The 26,557-nt window shown below is 39.4% G+C and overlaps 1 protein-coding gene and 1 pseudogene across 13 annotated transcripts in view; one reads left to right on the top strand and one right to left on the bottom strand.

Annotated features, from left to right (window-relative positions):
* LOC129640338 (uncharacterized) overlaps nucleotides 1–26,557 on the top strand; it is a 478,862-nt gene that overhangs the window by 245,589 nt on the left and 206,716 nt on the right. The window lies entirely within an intron of this gene.
* LOC129640339 (endogenous retrovirus group K member 7 Gag polyprotein-like) lies at nucleotides 12,392–14,168 on the bottom strand (annotated as a pseudogene).

Below are 26,557 nucleotides of genomic sequence, written 5' to 3'. Positions count from 1 at the left end.
TCAACCTTTCAGCTGAAAACAGGAAAGCTTGATAAATTTTTTAAATTTGTTAGTCATTAGAGAACTAACAATCAATAAAAAAAAAATTAGACTAACATCTGGGAGAAAAAAACCTAGACTGTAAAGCAATGAAAGCCAGAAGAAAATGGATTTCTATTTGGAAAGAGCTCAAAATGCTGAAAATGCCAACTTGGAATTCAATTTTCCATAAAACTATTCTTCAAAGATGATAGTAAAATTAAGACTTTTTGGAGTCTGAGAGTGGAACAGACATAACTGATAATTTGTTACTATCAGTTCAGTTCAGTCTCTCAGTCGTGTCCATCTCTTTGTGAATGCATGAACTGCAACACACTAGGCTTCCCTGTCCATCACTAACTCCAAGACCTTGCTCAAACTCATGTCCATTGACTCAGTGATGCCATCCAACCATCTCATCCTCTGTCCTCCCCTTCTCCTCCTGCTTTTGATCTTTCCCAGCTTCAGGACCTTTTCCAGTGAATCAGTTCTTCACATCAGATGGCCAAAGTATTGTAGTTTCAGCTTCAGTATCAGTCCTTCCAGTGAATATTGGACTGATTTCCTTTAGGATTGACTGGCTCAATCCCCTTGAAGTCTATGGGACTCTCAAGAGTCTTCTCTTGTTCTATCACTCCCAAATAAATAATGTTCTTTGGTGGAATAAAAACAATCTGAGATGCAAGCTGAAGAATGCAGGAAAGAATGAAGAGCAACAAAATGGTAAATATGTATGCAAATATAGATTATTATTGGCTGAGTAAAATGATAACAGTTTCAATAATAAAAATATGGAGTTTTAAATAGGTAGAGTTTAACCTTGTTAAAATAGTGGCAAATAAGGACGGATGGGGTAAATAAAGTATTCTAAGGGCAATGCATTATCTAAGAAGTAAAAATGTAACTTGGTAAGCCATGGATGCCTGTGGTACCACTAAAAGAATAATAAAATAATGTATAAATATCAACATTAGAGGAGACAACTGGAAGTAATAATCCAAAAGAAATCTAGAAAAGAGAAGCAAAGGAACAAAATACAGGCATGAAAAATGGAAATGAACAAGTACAATAACACTGTAGATTTAAACCCAAATATATCAGTGATAATATGAAACGTAAAAAAATCTAAATGCTCCAGTTGAAAGCAAAAGAACATCACACCAGCTTAAGAAAAAAGTATAGGCTACTTACAAAGCCATGCCTAAAATATAAAAGCATGCATTATATTAAATTAAAATGATAGAAAAAAATACATACAACAGGCAGTTATCAAAATAAATTTGGAATATTTGTCTATATAGGTTTTTTTTTTAATTTATTTATTTTAGTTGGAGGCTAAATATTTTATAATATTGTAGTGGTTTCTGCCGTACATTGATATGAATCAGCCATGGTTTTACATGTGTTTCCAATCCTGAACCCCTCTCCTACCTCCCTCTCCATCCCATCCCTCTGGGTCATCCCAGTGCACCAGCCCTGAGCACACTATCTCATGCATCGAACCTGGACTGGTGATCTCTTCCATATATGATAATATATATGTTTCAATGCTATTCTCTCAGATCTTTCCACCCTCTCCTTCTCCCACACAGTCCAAAAGACTGTTTGATACATCTCTGTCTCTTTTGCTGTTTCACATATATGGTTATCATTACCATCTTTCTAAATTCCATACACATGTGTTAGTATACTGTATTGGTGTTTTCTTTCTGGCTTACTTCACTCTGTATAATAGGCTAAAGTTTCATTCACCTCATTAGAACTGATTCAAATGTATTCTTTTTAGTGGTTGAGTAATATTCCATTGTGGTACATGTGTCTCTTTCAATTCTGGTTTCCTCAGTATGTATGCTGAGCATTGGGATTGCTGGGTCATATGGAAGTTCTAGTTCCAGTTTTTTAATGAATCTCCACAATGCTCTCCATAGTGGCTGTACTAGTTTGAAATCCCACCAACAGTGTAAGAGGGTTCCCTTTTCTCCACACCCTCTCCAGCATTTATTGCTTGTAGACTTTTGGATAGCAGCCATTCTGACTGGCATGAGATGGTACCTCATTATGGTCTTGATTTGCATTTCTCTGATAATGAGTGATGTTGAGCATCTTTTCATGTGTTTGTTAGCCATCTGTATGTCTTCTTTGGAGAAATGTCTATTTAGTTCTTTGGCCCATTTTTTGATTGGGTCATTTATTTTTCTGGAATTGAGCTTCAGGAGTTGCTTGTATATTTGTGAGAATAATTCTTTGTCAGTTGTTTCGTTTGCTGTTATTTTCTCCCATTCTGAAGGCTGTCTTTTCACCTTGCTTGTAGTTTCCTTTGTTGTGCAAAAACTTTTACGTTTGATTAGGTCCCATTTGTTTATTTTTGCTTTTATTTCCAATACACTGGGAGGTGGGTCATAGAGGATCCTGGTTTGATTTATGTTGGAGAGTATTTTGCCTATGTTTTCCTCTAGTAGTTTTACAGTTTCCAGTCTTATGTTTAGATCTTTAATCCATTTTGAGTTTATTTTTGTGTATGGTGTTAGAAAGTGTTTTCATTTCATTCTTTTACAAGTGGTTGACCAGTTTTCTCAGCACCACTTGTTAAAGAGATTGTTTTTTCTCCATTGTATATTCTTGCCTCCTTTGTCAAAGATAAGGTGTCCATAGGTGTGTGGATTTATCTCTGTGCTTTCTATTTTGTTCCATTGATCTCTATTTCTGTCTTTGTGCCAGTACCATACTGTCTTGATGACTGTGGCTTTGTAGTAGAGCCTGAAGTCAGGTAGGTTGATTCCTCCAGTTTCATTCTTATTTCTCAAGATTGCTTTGGCTAGTCAAGGTTTTTTGTATTTCCATACAAATTGTTAAATTATTTGTTCTAGTTCTGTGAACAATACTGTTGGTAGCTTGATAGGGGTTGCATTGAATATATAGTTTGGTTTGGATAGTATACTTACTTTCACTATATTGATTCTTCCCGTCCATGAACATGGTATATTTCTCCATCTGTTTGTGTCCTTTTTGATATCTTTCACCAGTGTTTTATAGTTTTCTATATATAGATTTTTGTTTCCTTAGGTAGATATATTCCTAAGTATTTTATTCTTTTCATTGCAATGGTAAATGGAATTGTTCCCTTAGTTTCTCTTTCTGTTTTCTCATTGTTAGTGTATATGAATACAAGAGATTTCTGTGTGTTAATTTTATATCATGCAACTTTACTGTATTCATTGATTAGCTCTAGTATTTTTCTGGTGGAGTCTTTAGGGTTTTCTATGTAGAAGATCATGTCATCTGTAAACAGTGAGAGTTTTACTTCTTCTTTGTCAATCTGGATTGAAGAATCCTTGCATCCCTGGGATAAAGCCCACTTGGTCATGATGTATGATCTTTTTAATATATTGTTGGATTATGTTTGCTAGAATTCTGTTAAGGGTTTTTGTATCTACGTTCATCAGTGATATTGGCCTGTAGTTTTCCTTTTTTGTGGCATCTTTGTCTGGTTTTGGTATTAGGGTGATGGTGGCCTCATAGAATGTATTTGGCAGTTTACCTTCCTCTACAATTTTCTGGAAGAGTATGAGTAGGACAGATATTAGCTCTTCTCTAAATTTTTGGTAGAATTCAGCTGTGAAGCCGACTGACTGGTCCTGGACTTTTGTTTGCTGATAGATTTCTTATTACAGTTTTGATTTCTGTGCTTATGATGGGTCTGTTAAGATTTTCTATTTCTTCCTGGTTCAGTTTTGGAAAGTTGTACTTTTCTAAGAATTTGTCCATTTCTTCCAAGTTGTCCATATTATTGGCATATAGTTGCTAATATTAGTTTCTTATGATCCATTGTGTTTCTGTGTTGTCTGTTGTGATCTCTCCATTTTCATTTCTAATTTTGTTAATTTGATTTTTCTCCCTTTGTTTCTTAATGAGTCTGGCTAATGGTTTCTCAATTGCATTTATCTTCTCAAAGAACCAGCTTTTGGCTTTGTTGATTTTTGCTATGGTCTCCTTTGTTTCTTTTGGATTTATTTCTGCCCTAATTTTTATGGTTTCTTTCCTTCTACTAACCCTGGGGTTCTTCATTTCTTCTTTTGCTACTTGCTTTAGGTGCAGAGTTAGGTTATTTATCTGACTTTTTTCTTGTTCCTTGAGGTATGCCTGTATTTCTATGAACCTTCCCTTTAACACTGCTTTTACAGTGTCCCATAGGTTTTGGGTTGTTGTATTTTTATTTTCATTCGTTTCCATGCATATTTTGATTTCTTTTTTGATTTCTTCTATGACATGCTCTTTATTCAGAAACATATTGTTTAGCCTCCATATGTTGGAGTTTTTAATAGTTTTTTTTTTTCTTTAATTAAGATCTAATCTTACTGAATTGTGGTCAGAAAAGATGCTTGGAATGATTTCAATTTTTTTGAATTTATCTAGTCTAGATTTATGACCCAGGATGTGATCTATCCTGGAGAAGGTTCTGTGTACACTTGAGATAAAGGTGAAATTCATTGTTTAGGGGTGGAACGTCCTGTAGATATCACTTAGGTCTAGCTGGTCCATTATGTCATTTAAAGTTTGTGTTTCCTTGTTAATTTTCTGTTTAGTTGATCTACCCATAGATGTGAGTGGGGGATTAAAGTCTCCCACTATTATTGTGTTACTGTTAATTTCCCCTTTCATACTGGTTAGCACATATTGTGGTGCTCCTATGTTGGGTGCATATATATTTATAATTGTTGTATCTTATTCTTGGATTCATCCTTTGATCATGATGCAGTGTCCTTCTTTGTCTCTTTTCACAGCCTTTATTTTAAAGTCGATTTTATCTGATATGGGTATTGCTACTCTTGCTTTTTTTGGACTCCATTTGCACAAAATACCTTTTTCAAGCCCTTCACTTTCAGTCTGTATGTGTCCCTTGTGTTGAGGTGGGTCTCTTGTAGACAGCATATATAGGGATCTGTTTTTTTGTATCCATTCAGCCAATCTTTGTCTTTTGGTTGGGGCATTGAACCCACATACATTTTAAGGTAATTATTGATAAGTATGATCCTGTTGCCATTTACTTTGTTGTTTTGGACATTTTAAGGTAATTATTAATAAGTATGATCCTGTTGCCATTTACTTTGTTGTTTTGGGTTAGAGCTTATACAACCAAAGATGAGCTGTTTTGGTGGTGCTGAATTCTCTCAGGTTTTGCTTGTCTGTAAAGCTTTTGATTTCTCCTTCATATCTAAATGAGATCCTTGCTGGGTATAGTAATCTGGGTTGTAGGTTTTTCTCTTTCATCACTTCAAGTATGTCCTGCCATTCCCTTCTGGCCTGAAGAGTTTCTATTGAAAGATCAGCTGTTATCCTTATGGGCATCCCCTTGTTTGTTATTTGTTGTTTTCCCCCTGCTGCTTTTAATATTTGTTCTTTGTGTTTTATCTTTGTTAACTTGATTAATATATGTCTTGGGGTGTTTCACCTTGGGTTTATCCTGTTTGGGACACTCTGTGTTTCTTGGATTGTGTGACTATTTCCTTCCAAATTTTAGGGAAGTTTTCAACTATTATCTCCTGGAGTATTTTCTCATGGTCTTTCTTTTTGTCTTCTGCTTCTGGGACTCCTATGATTCGAATGTTGGGGCGTTTCACATTGTCCCCGAGGTCCCTGAGGTTGTCCTCATTTCTTTTAATTATTTTTTCTTTTTTCCTCTCTGCTTCATTTATTTCTACCATTCTATCTTCTACCTCACTTATTCTATCTTCTGCCTCCCTTATTCTTCTGTTGGTTCCCTCCAGAGTGTTTTTGATCTCATTTATTGCATATTTCATTATTAATTGACTCTTTTTTATTTCTTCTAGGTCCTTGTTAAACCTTTCTTGCATCTTCTCAATCCTTGTCTCCAGGCTATTTATCTGTAACTCCATTTTGTTTTCAATATTTTGGATCATTTTTATTATCATTATTCTAAAATCTTTTTCATGTAGACTCCCTATCTCCTCCTCTCTTGTTTGGTTTGGTGGGCATTTAACATGTTCCTTTACCTGCTGAGTATCTCTCTGCCTTTTCATCTTGTTTATATTGCTGTATTTGTGGTGGCCTTTCTGTATTCTGGCAGTGTGTGGTTCCTCTTTATTGTGGCGGTTCCTCCCTGTGGGTGGGGTTGGACAGGTGGCTTGTCAAGGTTTCCTGGTTAGGGCATCTTGTGTTGGTGTTCTGCTGGGTGGAGCTGGATTTCTTCTCTCTGGAGTGCAATGGAGTGTCCAGTAGTGAGTTTTGAGATGTCTATGGGTTTGGTGTGACTTTGGGCAGCCTGTATATTGAAGTTCAGGGCTATGTTCCTGCATTGCTGGATAATTTGCATGGTATATCTTTCTCAGGAACTTATTGGCTATTGGGTGATGTTTGATTTCAGTGTAAGTATGGAGGCTTTTGAATGATCGTTTATCAATTAATGTTCCCTGAATCAGGAGTTATCTGGTGTTCTCAGGTTTGTGGTTTAAGCCTCCTGCCTCTGGTTTTCAGTCTTATTCTTACAGTAGCCTTAAGACTTCTGCATCCATACAGCACTAATAATAAAACTTCTAGGTTAATGATGAAAAGATTCTCCACAGTGAGGGATACCCATAGAGGTTCACAGAGTTACATAGAGAAGAGAAGAGAGGATGGAAATAGAGGTGACCAGGAAGAGAAGAGAGGGATTCAAAAGGGAAGAGAGCGATCTAGCCAGTAAACAACTCCCTATGTTCTCTCCACAGTCTGTAACCCTCAGAGAGGTTCACAGAGTTACATAGAGAAGAGAAGAGGGAGGAAGGAGATCGAGGTGAGCAGGAGGAGAAAAGGGGGAATCAAAAGGTGAGAGAGAGATCTAGACAGTGCTCTGTTCCCTAAATGTTCTCTGCAGCCTGGAACCCCCACAGAGGTTCACAGAGTTGGGTTGAGAAGAGAAGGGGGAGGGAGGGGATAGAGGTGACCTGGGGCAGAAAAAGGAGAGTCAAAAGGGGAGAGAATGATCAGTTCTCTCAAATAGGAGTAATCACACTCCTAAGTAAAAATGGGTACTGAAGATTGGATTCTTAAATGTATAAAATTGATAATAAAAACTGTAAAGCAAAGATTAAAAATCTAGAGTAGAAGCTAGACTCTCAAAAATACAATATTAAAAAACAAACAAAAATCACAAAAATTATAAGAAATATATATGAAGTTTGCTTTAAAAATAGGGTCTTTTTTTTTTTTTTTGTAAGGTAATCAGTTCAGTTCAGTTTCTCAGTCATGTCTGACTCTTTGCAACCCCATGAATTGCAGCACACCAGGTCTCCCTGTCGATCACCACCTCCACTCATGTCCATCAAGTCGGTGATGCCATCCAGCCATCTCATCCTCTGTCGTCCCCTTCTCCTCCTGCCCTCAGTCCCTCCAAGCATCAGAGTCTTTTCTAATGAGTCAGCTCTTCGCATGAGGTGGCCAAAGTATTGGAGTTTCAGCTTTAACATCAGTCCTTCCAATGAACACCCAGGACTGAGACTGGTTGGATCTCCTTGCAGTCCAAGGGACTCTCAAGAGTCTTCTCCAACACCACAGTTCAAAAGCATCAATTCTTCAGTGCTTAGCTTTCTTCACAGTCCAACTCTCACATCCATACATGACCACTGGAAAAACCATAGCCTTGACTATAGTAGGTTATAAAAATGAAAATTAAAGGAGTAATAGAGGACTTAAGATAAATAAAAATTTAATTAAATAAATGATAATAGTAAAAATATATCTAGAAATTTCTCTGGTGCTGTTGCGGGCAGTGTGGGGTCAGTTCAGTTTCAGATAGTTCCTGGTTCCAGCTTATACTTCTCAAGATCCATAGGCCCCTTCCAATGTAGTCGGTATTAACTACAGGCATTTTAAACTGTTGCACCTCTCACTTCCAAATGGTTCCCTCTATTTGGCTTCTTCTGTTTGCAGGTGTCTTCAGTGTCTAATTTCCGCCCTAATACAAAGGGGCGAAGGTGGTCTCTTGTTTAGGCTCAATTGTTCAGTCGTGCTGTGGGGAGGGAGGAACACTGCAAACAAATATCACTGGCGTCCATGAGGAGTACTCGCAGTGTGTCGGCCACACTGGGTTTGGCCACACTGGGTTTGCCCCCCTCTCACGGCATGTGTGCTTTTCCAGACTACACTGCTCAGACTTCAGGTTGCTCTGCAGGAAGTGGGCCCTGGGTTGTATGCACTTCCTAGGTCTAAGCTGCTCAGGTCCAGGTTCTTGGGTATTCCACAGAAGCACAGACTTGGTTAGGCTTCCATTTTGTGCCATTCCCTGGTCTGAGCAGCTTAGGCGACCAGGTGCATGGCAAGCACACTCTCAGGTGTGGTGCGTCTTATCACCTCCCCGGTCCCAGCCACTCGGGTTTCTGGATGTGCCCTCCTCTGGTGTGCCATGTATCTCTTCTGGTGAACTGAACTCTGGCTGCGACCCTCCTGGCAGATATCAACTGTCCTGAATCTCAGAAAGTCTTTGGTTAGAAACTGGAAGCCTGTTTGCAGTTTGGTAGGGGATGCCCTCTCTGGGGTCGAGTTTGCCCCTTTCTGGCTCTGACTGGCGCCTGCCTGGCCCCTGCCTTAAGCAGGAGATGGGCCGATCTGCAGCCAGCTAGCTCTTCTCTGGTATTCGCTCAGTCCTTTGTTCCATGTGCAGCCCAGCAGTGCCTTAGGTTAGGGCTTTTCACAGGATAGTTCTCTCTCTTTTTTTTTTTTTTTTTTTGTCTCTCTTTGGCTATCCCACAGTTTAGGTTGCTGTCTCACATTAGCTCCCTGAGATTGCCCTCAGGGCATTCAGGCCTGGTCCTTACCCTAAGCAATGCAGCCTGCTCCTCTCTGTTCACCCTCTGCTTGCTGGTGGTGGATGCGAGCATCTGGGCTACTTCTCTGCTGGGAGTTACCTTTAGGCACATAATCTGTGAGTTTCATTTATTTATTTTTCCTCACGGTTATGTTGCCCTCCAAGATTCAAAAACTTTCCCCAGACCCTCCAGTGAGAAGGTTTCCTGGTTTTTGGAAACTTCTCCTCTATTAAGACTCCCTTCCCAGGACAGATCTCCATCCCTAACTCTTTTTTCTCTCTTTTTACCTTTTATATTTTTCCCTACCTCCTTTTGAAGATAATGGGCTGCTTTTCTGGGTGCCTGGTGTCCTCTGCCAGCATTCAGAAGTTGTTTTGTGGAGTTTGCTCAGCGTTCAAATGTTCTTTCAATGAATTTGTGGGGGAGAAAGTGGTCTCCCCGTCCTATTCCTCCGCCATCTTAAGACCACACCCCTAAGTAGATTTTAAGGCAAAGAAAGCATTACTAGAGATAAAGGTAGATATTTCATAAAATAAAAGGTTATTTTTCTCAAGGATAAAAGAATTTTAAATTTGTATACATATAAATATAGCATAGCCTCAAAGTAAAGTAGAAGGTATGAAACTCTTCAACTTCCTGCAGTCAAAATGATTCTTATTCTCAGGCAACCTCATTTTCTCCCATCCAGGTGCAGAGAAGAATTTTTCTCCTTCTATGTATGGTCCCATTATATTCTCATATCCGTCCACACCTTGTTTCTTTTCATTTTTACTTATCTCTTATTTTTTAAATATACATTTATTTATTTTAATTGGAGGCTAATTACTTTAAAATATTGTAATGGTTTTGCCATACATCGACATGAATCCACCATGGGTGTACATGTGTTCCCCATCCTGAACCCCCCTCCCAAATCCCTCTCCATCCCACCCCTCTGGATTATCCCAACGCACCAGCCCTGAGCACCCTGTCTCATGCATTAAACCTGGACTGGTGATCCGTTTCACATATGAAACTCTGAGTACATAATAGTATGGGGAAAAAGAAACTTTTATAGAATTAAAAAATGGAAGTTAAGAGATTATCTTACTTCCATAAAAGTTTCTTTTCCCCTATACTATTATGTACTCAGAGTTTTTGCATTTCTTGGCTCCCTCTGCCTCAGTGTTTCTCAAGATATTTTTTTCATTTTTTTTTCTTTTTTATTTTCTTTCTTTCTTTCTTTTTTTTTTTTTTTTTTTTTTTTTTTTTTTTTTACTGTTTATATCAGAATTACTTAGAGGCACTTGGTAAAATGCAGATTCCTGAACTGCATCTCCACACTTCTTCATCAGAATTCTGGATGTGGCTCAAGAAAGTGCATTTTTAAACAAATTGTTGGTAATTTTGATGCAGGCCAGTATTTGAGAATCACTGTCTATACACCTTTGTCTCTTTTGCTGTCTCGCATACAGGGTTATCATTACCATCTTTCTATAGTCCATATATATGTGTTAGTATACTGTATAGAACAATCTGTTGGACTCTGTGGGAGAGGGAGAGAGTGGGATGATTTGGGAGAATGGCATTGAAACATGTGTAATATTGCCCGTGCCAGCCGGCAAAGTCGATCAGGTCCCGAGAACATGCACGGCGCGGCTTAGAAAGAAAACTACAGCAAAAGAATTCTACAACAAAGATGGGGTCGAGAGGTTCAGACACGTCTCCACGAAGGGATGCAGTCTGACCATGACTTTATTCAGCATCTTATATTTATACAGGAGAGCGTGAGAAAGATAAGACAGTTAGCATTTATTTGGTTGACCTATACATCTTACAAAAAGTCACAAGAAATCTTGAGAGCATGGGAATGGCACCCTGTTATTATTTCTTACACCAGATAACATTTCTCTGTGCTTGAGAAGTTTGTCCAGAACTCCAGGTGTCTGCAGTAAATAATCGCCTAATCTCTGGGGTGGCGGGACAGAAAGCTATGTTTGCAAGCAAACCCTCAAGGACTGAGGCAGCTCCCAGAGCTGTGTCCTTCAGACAAAGGACCCCATTCTCACGGGCAGCTCCCTGCATCTCCCCCTTTCTTTTTATATAGGCACACGCTTATGTTCCTTTAACCGCAGACCATTTCCATAGATGGAAGCCTTTATCATCCATAGATCATCAATCAGTTTTTTAATTAAACAGGGTGCAAGAAATAAAACAGTTAAAATTATTAAGAATAATCTTCCTATGGCCACAGTATCATTAGTGTATATGGGAATGGATTGACCCTCCCAGCGCACAGGTTGGAGAAGGGGAGGGTCGGGAAAATAAGCCTAGTAAGCATTGAATATTCTTCAGAATGTGCAGTATTAATCTGATTTAAGATAATTAATAAGGTTATCAGGAAGCTTAAAGGCGATATCAGATCGCCCTGCACAGCAACACGATTCTGTGCCTCTTGCATCAATGCCTGGAGTTGTTGCTGAGATGGTAATTCATCATGCTCTTGAATCATCCATCTCCTCATCTGGTTTACTAGAGATCATCTCCGCCGTGCGTACCAACCTTTCCGGCAGCCAGCGTGGCGCTTCGGCAACCTGTGGGAAAACACAAGCATGCCCTCATCCCCAAATTATTACAGGATCTGGTCCATACCATTTTCCCACAAGTGGGTCTTTCCAAAAGACTTTAGGTCTTATTGTTTGCGCATCAAAGTTCCAAAATCGCTGTGCTGCTGAACGGCCACATATATCCAATTGTAAAAAATTTAGAACAAATAAAACATGGTTTAGAGAGTTGGATGGGGTATTGATATACAATTCCCCCTTCTTTAGTTTTTGCAGTTGATGTTTGAGAGTTTGATGTGCCCATTCAATGATCCCTTGACCTTGAGGATTATAAGGGATACCTGTTTTATGTGAGATAGACAATTGTGTACAAAATAGTTGAAAATTTTTCCCAGTGTATCCTGGACCACTGTCTGTTTTTATGGTTTTAGGGGTTCCCATAACAGCAAAACATTTAATGCAATGAGCTATACAATGTTTGCTAGCTTCTCCGGATTGTAAAGAGGCATGTAAAAAGCTGGAGAAGGTGTCAATAGTAACATGAACAAATTTTTGTTTACCAAATTCAGGAATATGGGTAACATCCATTTGCCATATGTCGTTTGGCAACAATCCTCGGGGATTAACTCCATAATGGGGGATGCTAAAAAATTGAGGACATGTTTGACATTGCTTAATAATCTGTCTGGCAGCTTCTTGAGTAATGCCAAATTGAAGTCTTAAGCTATTGCTGTTTTGATGGTGTAAGCTGTGGGAAGTCTTTGCCATTTGTTCCAATGAAGGAAACATACGTGTAGCTTCATCAGCCAAAGCATTGCCTCGTGCTAGAGGTCCAGGCAGTCTAGAGTGAGCACGAATATGACCGAAATAGCACATATTAACTCTGGAGCAAATTAAATGTTGTATATCACGAAAAAGAGTTTGGATAGTAGAATTCAGGGTACCAATAAATGGAACAGTCTCAATAGTGTTTAAGGCTCTTAGGATATATTGACTGTCTGAATATAAATTAAATGGAGCAGAGATTTGTAATAAAGCCTGAAAAACGGCAAATAGTTCTACTTCTTGAGCAGATTTATAATTAGTACGCCAGGCGGCAGTATTTTCCTGTACAATCAAACTAGCTATTCCATTAGAAGAGCCATCAGTAAATACAGTTAGGGTGTCGGCAAGGGGCTGAGAAACAACGATTTTTGGGAAGAGAAATTGGTGATAGTGAGCAAATTGCAAAATTTTATCCCTTATCTCGCTTTTGTTGTTGATACAGTACTTATTTGACTGTCTTTCTTTGTAATGCCGCAGCCAAAGTTATGCCTTGAACGTATGAAGGGCCGATATCGGCACAAATCTGTACATAATCGGATAAGCCTCCCTTTTTCCTGTAAGGTCTCAGGGCAGCTTGACAAGCCGAATTGGCATTCTCATAAGCAAGCTGTTTAGCCAACACCATCCCCGCCTGCTCATCCCCTATCATTTTACTAATTGCCTCAAGCAGGCAGGCAACAAAATCCTGATATGGTTCATCTGGCCCCTGGCGAATTTTAGATAAATCTTCAGTCTTTTTATCAGAATTTGGAAGCTTTTTCCATGCTCGTAGAGCCGCAGCACTAATCTGAGGGTAGGCTCCAGGCAAATAATTAAGTTGATTATTAGTGTCTCGATAATCTCCCTCTCCCACCATCATTTCATAAGTGGTATTCAGTCCCTGTCACCGATTGATATGGGCTGTGATCCCACACTGCTCAGCAAACTCAGATTTCCATAGTAAATAATCTCCTCCAGATAAACAAGCCCGAGCAACCTGTTTCCAATCATTAGGTGGCAGATTTTGATTTCCTAAAGCCTCTTTAATAGCCTGGGTAAACGGCGCAATCAGGCCGTATTGTGCACAAGCCATTTTTAACTCTTTTAGTTGCTTAAAGGGCAGTGTTTCATAATACCTCTGCTGTTGAGCATTTTCCAATACTGGATATATTCCTGAAAACCCGGGAATATGTTCTCCTTCATCATTAGCTGGCTTAATCTCTTGTTGAAGAGGAGATAATAATATCTCACTTCTAATTTTTATGTTTTCACCGGGCAAAGAAGCAGGGATAGATATAAGCTCTCGCGGTTCTACAAAAGGCGGAGGTGGATCGAGCCCAGCAAGAACCAAGGGAGGACATGCTGGAGGCACAGGCTGGCTGGAGTGGGAGTCTCCCTGTGCTTCCTTTTTTACTGCTATAACAATTTTCTGAATTAAATTCTCCAGCTGTTCTTTGGAAAGCCCTGAATGCTTTAATTCCCCTTTTCCTGTGGGGGGCTGCATGCTAACCATCATCTCCCAAGGCATATCCTCTCTATGGCACTGAGCCGCTTGTTCATTTAACTCTTCCTGTTCATCAGAGCTTAACACATCATCATTCCCTCCAGCCTTACAAGCTGTTCCCTCAGGCACAGCATAAAGCGGCTCAGGTGGAGGGGTGGAAGGCTCTGCAACTTCGGGTTCTATGGAATCCCTGAGGGCCGTTTGAATCTTATGTCCCTCATGTTTAGGATCCAGACAGTCTCTTATGAGAGTCCACAAAGAAAAAGCATCCACAGGGACACGATTGGGACCATGTAAAGAATAATATGTCTGCAATTGTTTTCCTACTTTCTTCCAAGTTTCCAGACTAACTGTTCCTTCCTCTGGAAACCAAGGATAAACTTCCTCTATAAAAAGTAAAAATTTCTCTAGCTGTAACTTATTTACATGAATTCTCCTACCTTTTAACATAGTTTTCAACATATGTACAAATAACTGGCAGCTATTGCCTTGTCCCATGATTTATTACTCTCGACAGTAACACTCCCTGCCCTTTACTTCAATTAATTAGGAATTCCTCGTTACTTACTTCAATCTTAGCAGGCAGTGGCTGCCGTCGCGCTCCGATTCCCGAGTCCCTGTTCGGGCGCCACCTGCCGGTGCCAGCCGGCAAAGTCGATCAGGTCCTGAGAACGTGCATGGCGCGGCTGAGAAAGAAAACTACAGCAAAAGAATTCTACAACAAAGATGGGGTCGAGAGGTTCAGACACGTCTCCACGAAGGGACGCAGTCTGACCACGACTTTATTCAGCATCTTATATTTATACAGGAGAGTGTGAGAAAGATAAGACAGTTAGCATTTTTTTGGTTGACCTATACATCTTACAAAAAGTCACAAGAAATCTTGAGAGCATGGGAATGGCACCCTGTTATTATTTCTTACACCAGATAACATTTCTCTGTGCTTGAGAAGTTTGTCCAGAACTCCAGGTGTCTGCAGTAAATAATCGCCTAATCTCTGGGGTGGTGGGACAGAGAGCTATGTTTGCAAGCAAACCCTCAAGAACTGAGGCAGCTCCCAGAGCTGTGTCCTTCAGACAAAGGACCCCGTTCTCGCGGGCAGCTCCCTGCATAATATCACAAATGAAACGAATCACCAGTCCAGGTTCAGTGCAGTATACAGGATGCTTGGGGCTGGTGCACTGGGATGACCCAGAGGGATGGTAATGGGAGGGAGGTGGGAGGGGGTTTAGGATGGGGAACACATGTACATCCATGGCAGATTCATGTTGATGTATGGCAAAACCAATACAATATTGTAAAGTAATTAACCTCCAATTAAAATAAATAAATTTATATTTAGAAAAATATATATATAGAGAGAGAATCATCGTGTTTGTTTTTAGTTAAGGAATTTCTCCATGGCTTTTAACTATTATTCTTATGCTAATAACTTCCAATCTATATCTCTACCACGACTTCTTCTTCAAGTCAAAGCTCAATTATGATAAACCTGTCTGTCTACAGAAAGAAGGAAGAGGGTATTTGGCTAAAGCCTACAAAGATGCCAAAATAGATGAATAATGTGAAATGTGATTATTCAAACTGCAAAGAGTGCTTCACTGGGAATCATGAAGCCTAGGTTGTACTCTTGGTTCTATGTGTTAATAGTTTTGTGATTTTTGTCAGTTAAACTGAAAACCACACAACTTTGAATCCTCATTTGTAAAAATAAAGGGATTGTAATAGAAAAACTTGAAGCCATGTTACATTGTTGTTCAGTCTATAAGTCGTGTCCGACTCTTTGGGACCCCATGACCTGCAGAATGCCATGCTTCCCTGTCTTGTGGTATCTCTCAGAGTCTGCTCAAATTCATGTCAATTGATTAAGTGATGCCATCCAGCCATCTGATCCACTGTTGCCCCCTTCTCCTCCTGCCTTCAGTCTTTCCCAGCATCAGGATATTTTCCATTGAGTCAACTCTTTGCATCAGGTGCCAAAGTATTGGAGCTTTAGCTTCATAATCAGTCTTTCCAATTAATATTAAGGGTTGTTTTTTTTTTTTTTTTTTTTTTATGATTGACTGGTTTGATATCCTTGCTCGCCAAGGAACTCACAAGAGCCTTCAGCACCAATGTTCAAAAGCATCAGTTCTTCAGTGCTCAGCCTTATTTATGGTCCAACTCTTATATGAATATAGACTACTGGAAAAACCATAGCTTCGACTATAAGATCCTTTGTTGGCAAAGTAATGTCTCTGCTTTTTAATGTGCTGTAAAGGTTCATCATAGCTTTCCTTCCAAGGAGCAAGCATATTTTAATTTCATGGCTGCAGTCACCATCTACAGTGATTTTGGAGTCTAAAAAAATAAAGTCTGTCACTGTTTCCACTTTCCCCCATATATTTGCCATGCAGTGTTGGAACTGGATGCCATGATCTTTGTTTCTTGAATGTTCAGTTTTAAGCCAACTTTTTCACTCTCCTCTTTTACCCTCATCTAGAGGCTCTTTGGAGAAGGAAATGGCAAGCCACTCCAGTGTTCTTGCCTGGAGAATCCCAGGGATGGCAGAGCCTGGCGGGCTGCCATCTATGGGGTGGCACAGAATCAGACATGACTGAAGCGACTTAGCAGAGGCTCTTTCTTCTTCACTTTCTGTCTTTGGAGTAGTATTATCTGCATATCTGAGATTGTAAATACTTATCCTGGCAATCTTGATTCCAACTTGTGATTCATCCAGGCTGGCATTTCACATGATGCATATTACTCTGCATATCATTTAAATAACTAGGGTGACACTCTACAGCCTTGGCATACTCCTTTCCCAGTTTTGAACCAGTCTGTTGTTACCTGTCTATTTCTGTTTCTTGACCTTGCATACAGGTTTCTCAGGAGGCACATAAGGTGGTCTGGTATTCCCTTCACTTTAAGAATTTTCCGAAGTTTGTTGTGATCCACATAGTCAAAGGCTTAACATAGTCAATGAAGCATATGTTTTTCTGAAATTCCCTTGCTCTTTTATATGTTCCAGAATATGTTAGCAATTTGATCTCTGGTATCTCTACCTTTTCTAAATCCAGCTTGTACATCTGTAAGTTCTCAGTTCATGCACTGTTAAAGCCTAGCTTGAAGGATTGTGAACATTACCTTGCTAGAATGTGAACTGAGTACAAATTGTACAATGTGGTGAATATACTTTTGTGTTGTGTTTCTTGGGATTGGAATGAAAGCTGACCTTTTACACTCATGTGGCCACTGCTGAGTTTCCAAATTTGCTGACATATTGAATGCAGCACTTTAGCAACTTCAAAATTTAGGATTTGAAATAGCTCAGTAGGAATTCCATAACCTCCAGTAATTTTGTTCATAGTAATGCTTCCTAAGGCTCATTTGACTTCACATTCCAGGATGTCTGGTTCTAAGTTAGTGACCACACCATCATGGTTATCTGGTCCATAAGACCTTTTTTGTATCATTCTTCTGTGTATTCTTTGCCATCTCTTCTTAATCTTTTCTTCATGTCTTTACTGTTTCTGTCCATTATCATGCTCATCCTTGCGTGAAATGTCCCCTTGGTATCTCCAATTTTCTTGAAGAGGTCTTTAGTCTTTCTCATTCTATTGTTTTCTTCTAGTTCTTTATAATGTTCACTTAAAAAGGCCTTATTATCTCTCCTTGAGATTGTCTGGAATGTGGCATTCAGTTTGCTCTGTCTTTCCCTTTTTCCTTTTCATTTTGCTTCTCTTCTTTTCTCAGATATTTATAAGGCCTACTCAGACAAACACTTTGCCTCAATGCTCTTCTTTGGAGGTGTGGTTTTGGTCACTAACTCTTATACAATGTTTTGTTTTTCAGGTACTCTGTCTACCAAATATAATCCCTTGAAACTATTCCTTACCCCCACTGTATAATCTTAAGGGATTTGATTGAGGTCATACGTGAATGGCCTAGTGGTTTTCCCTACTTTCTTCAATTTAATCCTGAATTTTTAAATGAAGAGCTCATTAACTGAGCCACAGCCATATGTAGATCTTTTTTTTTTTTTTTTTTCTGATTGTTTAGAGCTTCTCCATCTTGAGCTGGAAAGAATATAAACTATCTGATTTCTGTATTGACCATTTGGTGATGTCTATGTGTAGAATCATCTTTTACGTTGTTGAAAGAGGGTGTTTGCTATGACCAGAGTGTTCTCTTGGCAAAACTCTATTAGCCTTTGCTCTGCTTCATTTTATACTCCAAGGCCAAACTTGGCTGTTATTCTAGGTATCTTTACACTTCCTACTTTGCATTTCAATCCCCTATGATGAAAAGGAGATCTTGTTTTGGTGCTAGTTCTTGGACATCTTTTACGTCTTTATAGAAGCATTCAACTTCAGCCTATTTGGCATTATTCGTGAGGGTAGAGACTTGGATTACCATGATTTTGAATGGTTTTCCTTGGGAATAAACCAAGATCATTTTGTAATTTTTGATGTTACACCCATCTACTGCACTTTGAGGGGGCTTCCCAGGTGGTGCTAGTTGTAAAGAACCTGCCTATCAATGTAGGAGACATAAGAGACTTGGGTTTGACCCCTAGGTTGGGTAGATCCCCTAAAAGAGGGCATGCCAACCCATTCCAGCATTCTTGCCTGGAGCATCCCATGGACAGAGGAGTCTGGCAGGCTGTAGTCCATAGGGTCACAAAGAGTCAGACATGACTGAAGGGACTTAGCGCAGATGCAATGCATTGTGGACTCTCTTGTTGACTATGAGGACTACTACATTTCTCCTAAGGGATTCTTGCCCTCCGTAGTAAATATAATGGCCATCTGAATTAAATTCGCCCATGCCCATCCATTTTAGTTCACTGATTCCTAAAATGTTGATGTTCACTCTTGCTATCTCCTGCTTGACCACATCCAGTTTACCTTGATTCATGGAGTTACAATTTCATGTTCCCATGCAATCAATATTGTTCTTTACAGCATCAGACTTTAGTTTCACTACAAGACACATCTACAACTGAGCATTGCTTCTGCTTTGGTCCAGCCTCTTCATTCTTTCTGGAGCTATTTCTTCACTCTTCCCTAGTAGCATATTGGACACCTACCAGCCTGGGGGGCTCGTCTTCCAGTGTCATATCTTTTTTCCTTTTCTTATTGTTCATGGGATTCTTGAGGCAAGAATAGTGGAGTGCTTTTCCATTCCCTTCTCCAGTGGACCATGTTTTGTCAGAACTCTCCACCCTGACCCATCTCTCTTTGTAGCCTAAGCCATGATGTACATAGCTTCATTAAGTTACGCAAGGCTATGATTCCCTGGTGGCTCAGATGGTAAAGCGTCTGCCTGCAATGCGGGAGACCCAGGTTCAAGCCCTGGGTCAGGAAGATCCCCTGGAAAAGGAAATGGCAACCCACTCCAGAACTCTTGCCTGGAAAATTTTATGGATGGAGGAGCCTGGTAAGCTACAGTCCATGGGGTTGCAAAAAGTTGGACATGACTGAGCAACTTCACCTTATGATCCATTTGATCATTTTGGTTAGGTTTCTGTGATTATGGTTTTCGTTATGGAGTCTGTGGGATTGTTGATCTTACTTCTTCTGTCTGTCCTCTGATGGATAAGATTAAGAGGTTTGTACAAGCTTCCTGATGGGAGGGACTGGCCATGGGGAAAACTGAGCCTTTCTCTGGTATTCAGGACCATGCTTAGTAAATCTTTAATCCAATTGTTCACTGATAGGTGGGGTTGTGTTCCCTCCCTGATAGTTGTTTGCCCTGAGGCGACCCAGTCCTTGAATCTACAGGCTGTATGCTAGAGCTTGATGAAAGTGAAAGACTAGAGTGGAAATGTTGGCTTAGAACTCAGCATTCAGAAAACTAAGATCATGGCATCTGGTCCCATCACTTCATGGCAAATAGATGGGGAAACAGTGGCTAAATTTATTTTCTGGGGCTCCAAATACAATGCAGATGGTGAATTCAGCCATGAAATTAAAAGACACTTTCCTTCCTTGGAAGGAAAGTTATGACCAACGTAGGCAGCATATTCAAAAGCAGAGACGTTACTTTGCCAACAAAGGTCTGTCTAGTCAAGGCTCTGGTTTTTCCAGTAGTCATTTATGGATGTGAGAGTTGGACTATAAGGAAAGCTGAGTGCCAAAGAATTGATGCTTTTGAACTGTGGTGTTGTAGAAGACTCTTGAGAGTCCCTTGGACTATAAGGAGATCCAACCAGTCCATCCTAAAGGAGATAGTCCTGAATATTCTGAAGGACTGATATATCCTGAAGGACTGATGTTGAAGCTGAAACTCCAGTACTTTGGCCACCTGAGGTGAAGAGCTGACTCGTTTGAAAAGACCCTGATGCTGGGAAAGATTGAAGGCAGGAGGAGAAGGGGAAGACAGAGGATGAGATGGTTGGATTGTATCACCAACTCAATATACATGAGTTTGGGTAAACTCTGGGAGTGGTGATGGACAGGGAGGCCTTGCGTGCTGCAGTCCATGGGATCACAAAGAGTTGGACATGACTGAGCGACTGAACTGAACTGAACTGAATGTTAGGGCTAGTGGTGACCTCCAGGATAAACTTCATGCCAACACGCACTTCCCAGGACTGCTGCTGCCAGTGCCCCTCTTCCTGCAGCAGACCACTGCCAACCCACACCTCCTCACTACAGGAGTTTCTGTTTTTCCCAGTGCTGTGCAAGTTCTGTAATCAAATTCTAGCGTCTGTCAAAGTCAGATTTCCTCAGGATTCCCAGTCCCTTTGCCAGATCCTCAGGTTGGGAAGTCTGATGTGGAGACTAGAGCCTTCATGACAGTACAAGAACTTATTTTGTATTATTGTTCTCCAGTTTGTTGGTTGCCCACCTGGCAGGTATGGGATTTGATTTTAAGGTGACATTGGACAAGTTTTTCACTATTTTTAGTATCCTTAGAGTTATAATGGCATTAATGATACCCAATAATTATATTATGAGGATACTTTGATATATGTTTAGTATATAGGAAGTGCTCAATAAAAAGAGAGTACTATTAGTTGTTTTTTTTTTAAAGGACCTAATTAAACTTAAAAGACTCTGCACAACAAAGGAAACTATAAGCAAGGTTAAAAGACAGCCTTCAGAATGGGAGAAAATAATAGCAAATGAAGCAACTGACAAATAACTAATCTCAAAAATATACAAGCAACTCCTGCAGCTCAATTCCAGAAAAATAAACGACCCAATCAAAAAATGGGCCAAAGAACTAAATGGACATTTCTCTAAAGAAGACATACAGATGGCTAACAAACACAAGAAAAGATGCTCAACATCACTCATTATCAGAGAAATGCAAATCAAAACCACAATGAAGTACCATTGCACGCCAGTCAGAATGGCTTTGATCCAAAAGTCTACAAGCAATAAATGCTGGAGGAGGTGTGGAGGAAAGGGAACCCTCTTACACTGTTGGTGGGAATGCAAACTAGTACAGCCACTATGGAGAACAGTGTGGAGATTCCTTAAAAACTGGAAATAGAACTGCATTATGATCCAGCAATCCCACTGCTGGGCATACACACTGAGGAAACCAGAATTGAAAGAGACACGTGTACCCCAATGTTCATCGCAGCACTGTTTATAATAGCCAGGACATGGAAGCAACCTAGATGTCCATCAGCAGATGAATGGATAAGAAAGCCATGGTACATATACACAATGGAGTATTACTCAGCCACTAAAAATAATACATTTCAATCAGTTCTAATGAGGATGAATGTGGAGCCTATTAAACAGAGTGAAGAAAGCCAGAAAGGAAAACACCAATACAGTATACTAACGCATATATATGGAATTTAGAAAGATGGTAGCAATAACCCTGTATGTGAGACAGCAAAAGAGACACAGATGTACAGAACAGTCTTTTGGACTCTGTGGGAGAGGGCGAGGGTGGGATGACTTGCGTGAATGGCATTGAAACATGTATATCACATATGAAACAAATCGCCAGTCCAAGTTCAGTGCATGATACTGGTTTCTTGGGCCTGGTGCACTGGGACAACCCAGAGGGATGTTATGGGGAGGGAGGAGGGAGAGGGGTTCGGGATGGGGAACACATGTACACCCATGGCAGATTCATGTTGATGTATGGCAAATCCAATACACTATTGTAAAGTAATTAACCTCCAATTAAAATAAATAAATTTATATTAAAAAAATTCCAAGTAAATATTCTAATGCTTTACTTCTTAATAGGCTGTAGGCTATTTTTATAGTACTTACTTCAGAACAAATTACTTATGTTCATACTTTCCCATATTAAACTAGAAATTAAAAAAAATATTTTCAGAATTTATTTTTAAATATGCAAATATTGCAGAGAAATAACTATGGTTTCTGAAGAAAAATGTAGCTGTGTGACTTAATTGCCTTTGAAATAGAAACAATTGTAAATCTATAAATATTTAGATTAGATAAACAAGCGTGGTGAGCTTGTACAGGAATAAAATAAAGAAAAACATGGGGTGAATTTAAAAGAAAGAAATACTTTGCCTCAAATCAGTGTGCTCCAGAGAATGAATAGAACAACTTTTTCACTCATTGACTTATTCTTTGTTTTTTTCAGTAATTCTGTTTTGAGTATCTACTATGTGCCAGACACTCCACTTTGTAATAGGAATGTGCCCCACCTCTCAAGGTCTTCATGTCTAACAAAGGACTTTGAAATTTTAAAAGTTGTTATTTTTTTTTTTTTTTTTAATTTTATTTTATTTTTAAACTTTACATAACTGTATTAGTTTTGCCAAATATCAAAATGAATCCGCCACAGGTATACATGTGTTCCCCATCCTGAACCCTCCTCCCTCCTCCCTCCCCATTCCATCCCTCTGGGTCTAACCAGGGAAAAAAAGGCAGATTTTAGTGCCTTGATCATGGGGGTATTATAGATGAATCCCTAATGGACTTCTTTTGGATGGTAAAAATCGTTAACAGACAATAAAATAATTATATTAAGGGTTCAGTTCAGTTCAGTTCAGTCGCTCAGTTGTGTCTGACTCTTTGCGACCCCATGAATCACAGTACGCCAGGCCTGCCTGTCCATCACCAACTCCTGGAGTTCACTCAAACTCACGTCCATCGAGTCCGTGATGCCATGCAGCCATCTCATCCTCTGTCGTCCCCTTCTCCTCCTGCCCCCAATCCCTCCCAGCATCAGAGTCTTTTCCAGTGAGTCAACTCTTCGCATGAGGTGGTCAAAGTACTTGAGTTTCAGCTTTAGCATCATTCCTTCCAAAGAAATCCCAGGGCTGATCTCCTTCAGAATGGACTGGTTGGATCTCCTTGCAGTCCAAGGGACTCTAAAGAGTATTCTCCAACACCACAGTCCAGAAGCATCAATGCTTCAGTGCTCAGCCTTCTTCACAGTCCAACTCTCACATCCATACATGACCACAGGAAAAACCATAGCCTTGACTAGACGGACCTTTGTTGGCAAAGTAATGTCTCTGCTTTTGAATATGCTATCTAGGTTGGTCATAACTTTCCTTCCAAGGAGTAAGTGTCTTTTAATTTCATGGCTGCAGTCACCATCTGCAGTGATTTTGGAGCCCCCAAAAATAAAGTCTGATACTGTTTCCACTGTTTCCCCATCTATTTCCCATGAAGTGATGGGACCAGATGCCATGATCTTCGTTTTCTGAATGTTGAGCTTTAAGCCAACTTTTTCACTCTCCACTTTCACTTTCGTCAAGAGTCTTTTTAGTTCCTCTTCACTTTCTGCCATAAGGGTGGTGTCATCTGTATATCTGAGGTTATTTATATTTCTCCCAGCAATCTTGATGCTAGCTTGTGCTTCTTCCAGCCCAGCATTTCTCATGATGTACTCTGCATATAAGTTAAATAAGCAGGTTGACAATACACAGCCTTGACGTACTCCTTTTCCTATTTGGAACCAGTCTGTTGTTCCATGTCCAGTTCTAACTGTTGCTTCCTGACCTGCATACAAATTTCTCAAGAGGCAGGTCAGGTGGTCTGGTATTCCCATCTCTTTCAGAATTTTCCACAGTTTATTATGATCCACGTAGTCAAAGGCTTTGGCATAGTCAATAAAGCAGAAATAGATGTTTGATCCAAATAAGTAATTCATCTCAGAAAGTGGGAAATTGGTAGTAGTTTGTAGAAGACAACATTCTATGTAGTTATGATAGTTTATCTGACTTTTAATGCTATGGTAGTGCTGCTCTTTCTCTGGCATTAATAAATGTTTGCCAGCAACAACCAATAAATGTCAGCAAATCTCAATAATAAAGTTGTATTTCCATACCTTAAGATAATTTTTAAATAAATGCTTCAAGTTCTAAGTAAATCACTTAATTATTTGATTCTAAAACCTTTATTTTTTTGTCAGATAATTTTATTTTAAATAAAATGAACAGATGCCTTAATAATCCCCAGCCATCTTAAACTGGGAATTGTGAACAGGAGCTGTCTTCCTGGTATAAAGGAGAAAACTGATTTTACTTTTCGTGGACAGTAGTAAACTAGAAGATATCATATTGTCTCAGAACTAAGAATGAATACTTTTATTGATTTTATTTAGGTCACTTCCCAGCCACATCTAGATTTTAGAAAAAGAAACAAAACTTACACATGATTAAATGCATTTTTTTTCCTTCATGAATCAAAAACAAAGGTTGAGGGAATTTTGTTCCATTTTTCCTTTTTTTTGCATATGTAGATAACAAGTAGAATGATTTAAAAAATATCACCCACTGTTAATTTTTCCCTAAAACCTACTTTCCCCTCAGGTTTTGGGTCAGATAAAAATGGGAGAAAATGTGAATATTCCATGCTATCAAGAAGTTTCTCTACAAATCGTATAATGGCCAGCTACTTCAGATGGCATTTCAAAGCAAATGAACTTTTAATTTCAAATTGTAGTCATATATTAGTTTTATAATCTCAAGTATACATTCTCAGCACACTATGTTGTTCTGTAGCCTATCGTGCCTGTCAATATATATTTTCCTAAAATATAATCTCCTAGGATTTACCAGTATATTAAGTGTACTTATAATTTTAAGACAACATGCATATATCAAGTTTCAGCTATCAGAGGCTTTGAACCAATATAAGTACTTCATGTAATATTATGGAAGTTGCTAATAGGCTGAGATAGATTGCTATAGGTAATTATCAGATAAGATAAATCACAAGATTTATCATTAGCAATGTAGCATATCTTAAAATTGTTAGGCTTCACTTTTGCTGTGTGCTTCCCTGATATAGCTCAGTTGGTAAAGAATCTGCCTGCTATGCAGGAGACATAGGTTTGATTCCTGAATTGGGAAGATCTGCTGGAGAAGGGATAGGCTACCCACTCCAGTATTCTTGGACTTCCCTTCTGGCTCAGTTGTTAAAGAATCTGCCTGCAATGCAGGAGACTGGATTCAATCTCTGGGTCAGGAAGATTCCCTGGAGAAGGGAATGGCTACCCACTCCAGTATTCTGGCCTGAAGAATTCCATGGACTATATAGTCCATGGAGTCGCAAAGAGTCAGACACAACTGAGCGAATTTCACTTTAACTATGTATGCTTCAAATTCTCAGAACACGTCTTTGTCAGTGCAGGGGTTTTAACTTAAGTCAGTGTTTACTGGGAATACCAGTGATTCCAAAGTTAATGGTGACCTGTTTTCTTGAGAAAATGTTCAAAACAGAAAATTTGGAAATTAGGTCTTGAGCTGCATGTTCCAAGAAAATAGTTGGAGTGTCAAAGATAAAGAAAGCCAGACAGTTGTTAAACTTAACACTCAAATAACTAAGATCATGTCATCCAGTCCCATCACTTCATGGCAAATAGATGGGGAAACAATGAAAACAGTAAGAGACTTTAATTTTTTGGGCTCTGAAATCACTCCAGATGGTGGCTGCAGCCATGAAATTAAAAGATGTTTGCCCCTTGGAAGAAAAGCTATGACGAACTTAGACAGCATATTAAAAAGCAGAGACATTACTTTGCCAACAAAGGTCCTTATAGTCAAAGTTATGCTTTTTCCAGTAGTCATATATGGATGTGAGAGTTGAACCATAAAGAAAGCTGAGCACCAAAGAATTGATGCTTTTAAAGTGTGATGTTAGAGAAGACTCTTGAGAGTTCCTTGGACTGCAAGGAGATCAAACCAGTTAATCCTAAAGGAAATCTGTCCTGAATATTCATTGGAAGGACTGATGCTGAAGCTGAAGCTTCAATACTTTGGACACCTGATGTGAGGAACTGACTCATTGGAAGAGACCCTGATGCTGGTAAAGATTGAAGGCAGAGAGAAAAGGGGACGACAAAGGATGAGATGGTTGGATGGCATCACCAACTCGATGGACATGAGTTTGAGCAAGCTCCAAGAGTTGGTGATGGACAGGGAAGCCTGGTGTACTACAATCCCTGGGGTCACAAAGAGTCAGACATGACTAAGGGACTGAACTTACTGAAAGACAGATTTACTGTAGGGGAGACACTTCAGTGTAAACTGAGCTCAACTCTGCCAAAACAAGAAGCAGGAGGTTTTGTTGTTGTTGTTTTGTTTTGTTTTGTATTCCGCAATGCTTATCGTGTGCTAATGGAATGGTGCTGAAGGAAATTAAGAAAGATTTGGTCTAGATAACTAGGTCATCTGTGTTTGCTAATTGACACTTATCCAGAGGAGAAACAGATTTTCATATCTTTATGACAGAAAGTAGTGGTACAGGTTAGAGAAAGAGTCTCAATGAAGGTAGGCCCCTTCTTTTCCATTGGGACTGGAGATGAGAGCTATGAATATTTGCATTTCAATTATATGGTTGTCAGGTCCTTTGGAAGAGGTACTGGGTGGTAGAATATTTATAGCTCAAAGGACAGAGAAATGATTTACAATTGTAGCCTTTTAAAAGTAAATTCTCTAATAG

The sequence above is a fragment of the Bubalus kerabau genome, chromosome X, assembly GCF_029407905.1.
Source record: "Bubalus kerabau isolate K-KA32 ecotype Philippines breed swamp buffalo chromosome X, PCC_UOA_SB_1v2, whole genome shotgun sequence".
NCBI classification, from domain to species: domain Eukaryota; kingdom Metazoa; phylum Chordata; class Mammalia; order Artiodactyla; family Bovidae; genus Bubalus; species Bubalus kerabau.
The sequence above is the reverse complement of the archived record's forward strand: the minus strand, read 5'-3'. Positions and strand labels throughout refer to the sequence as shown.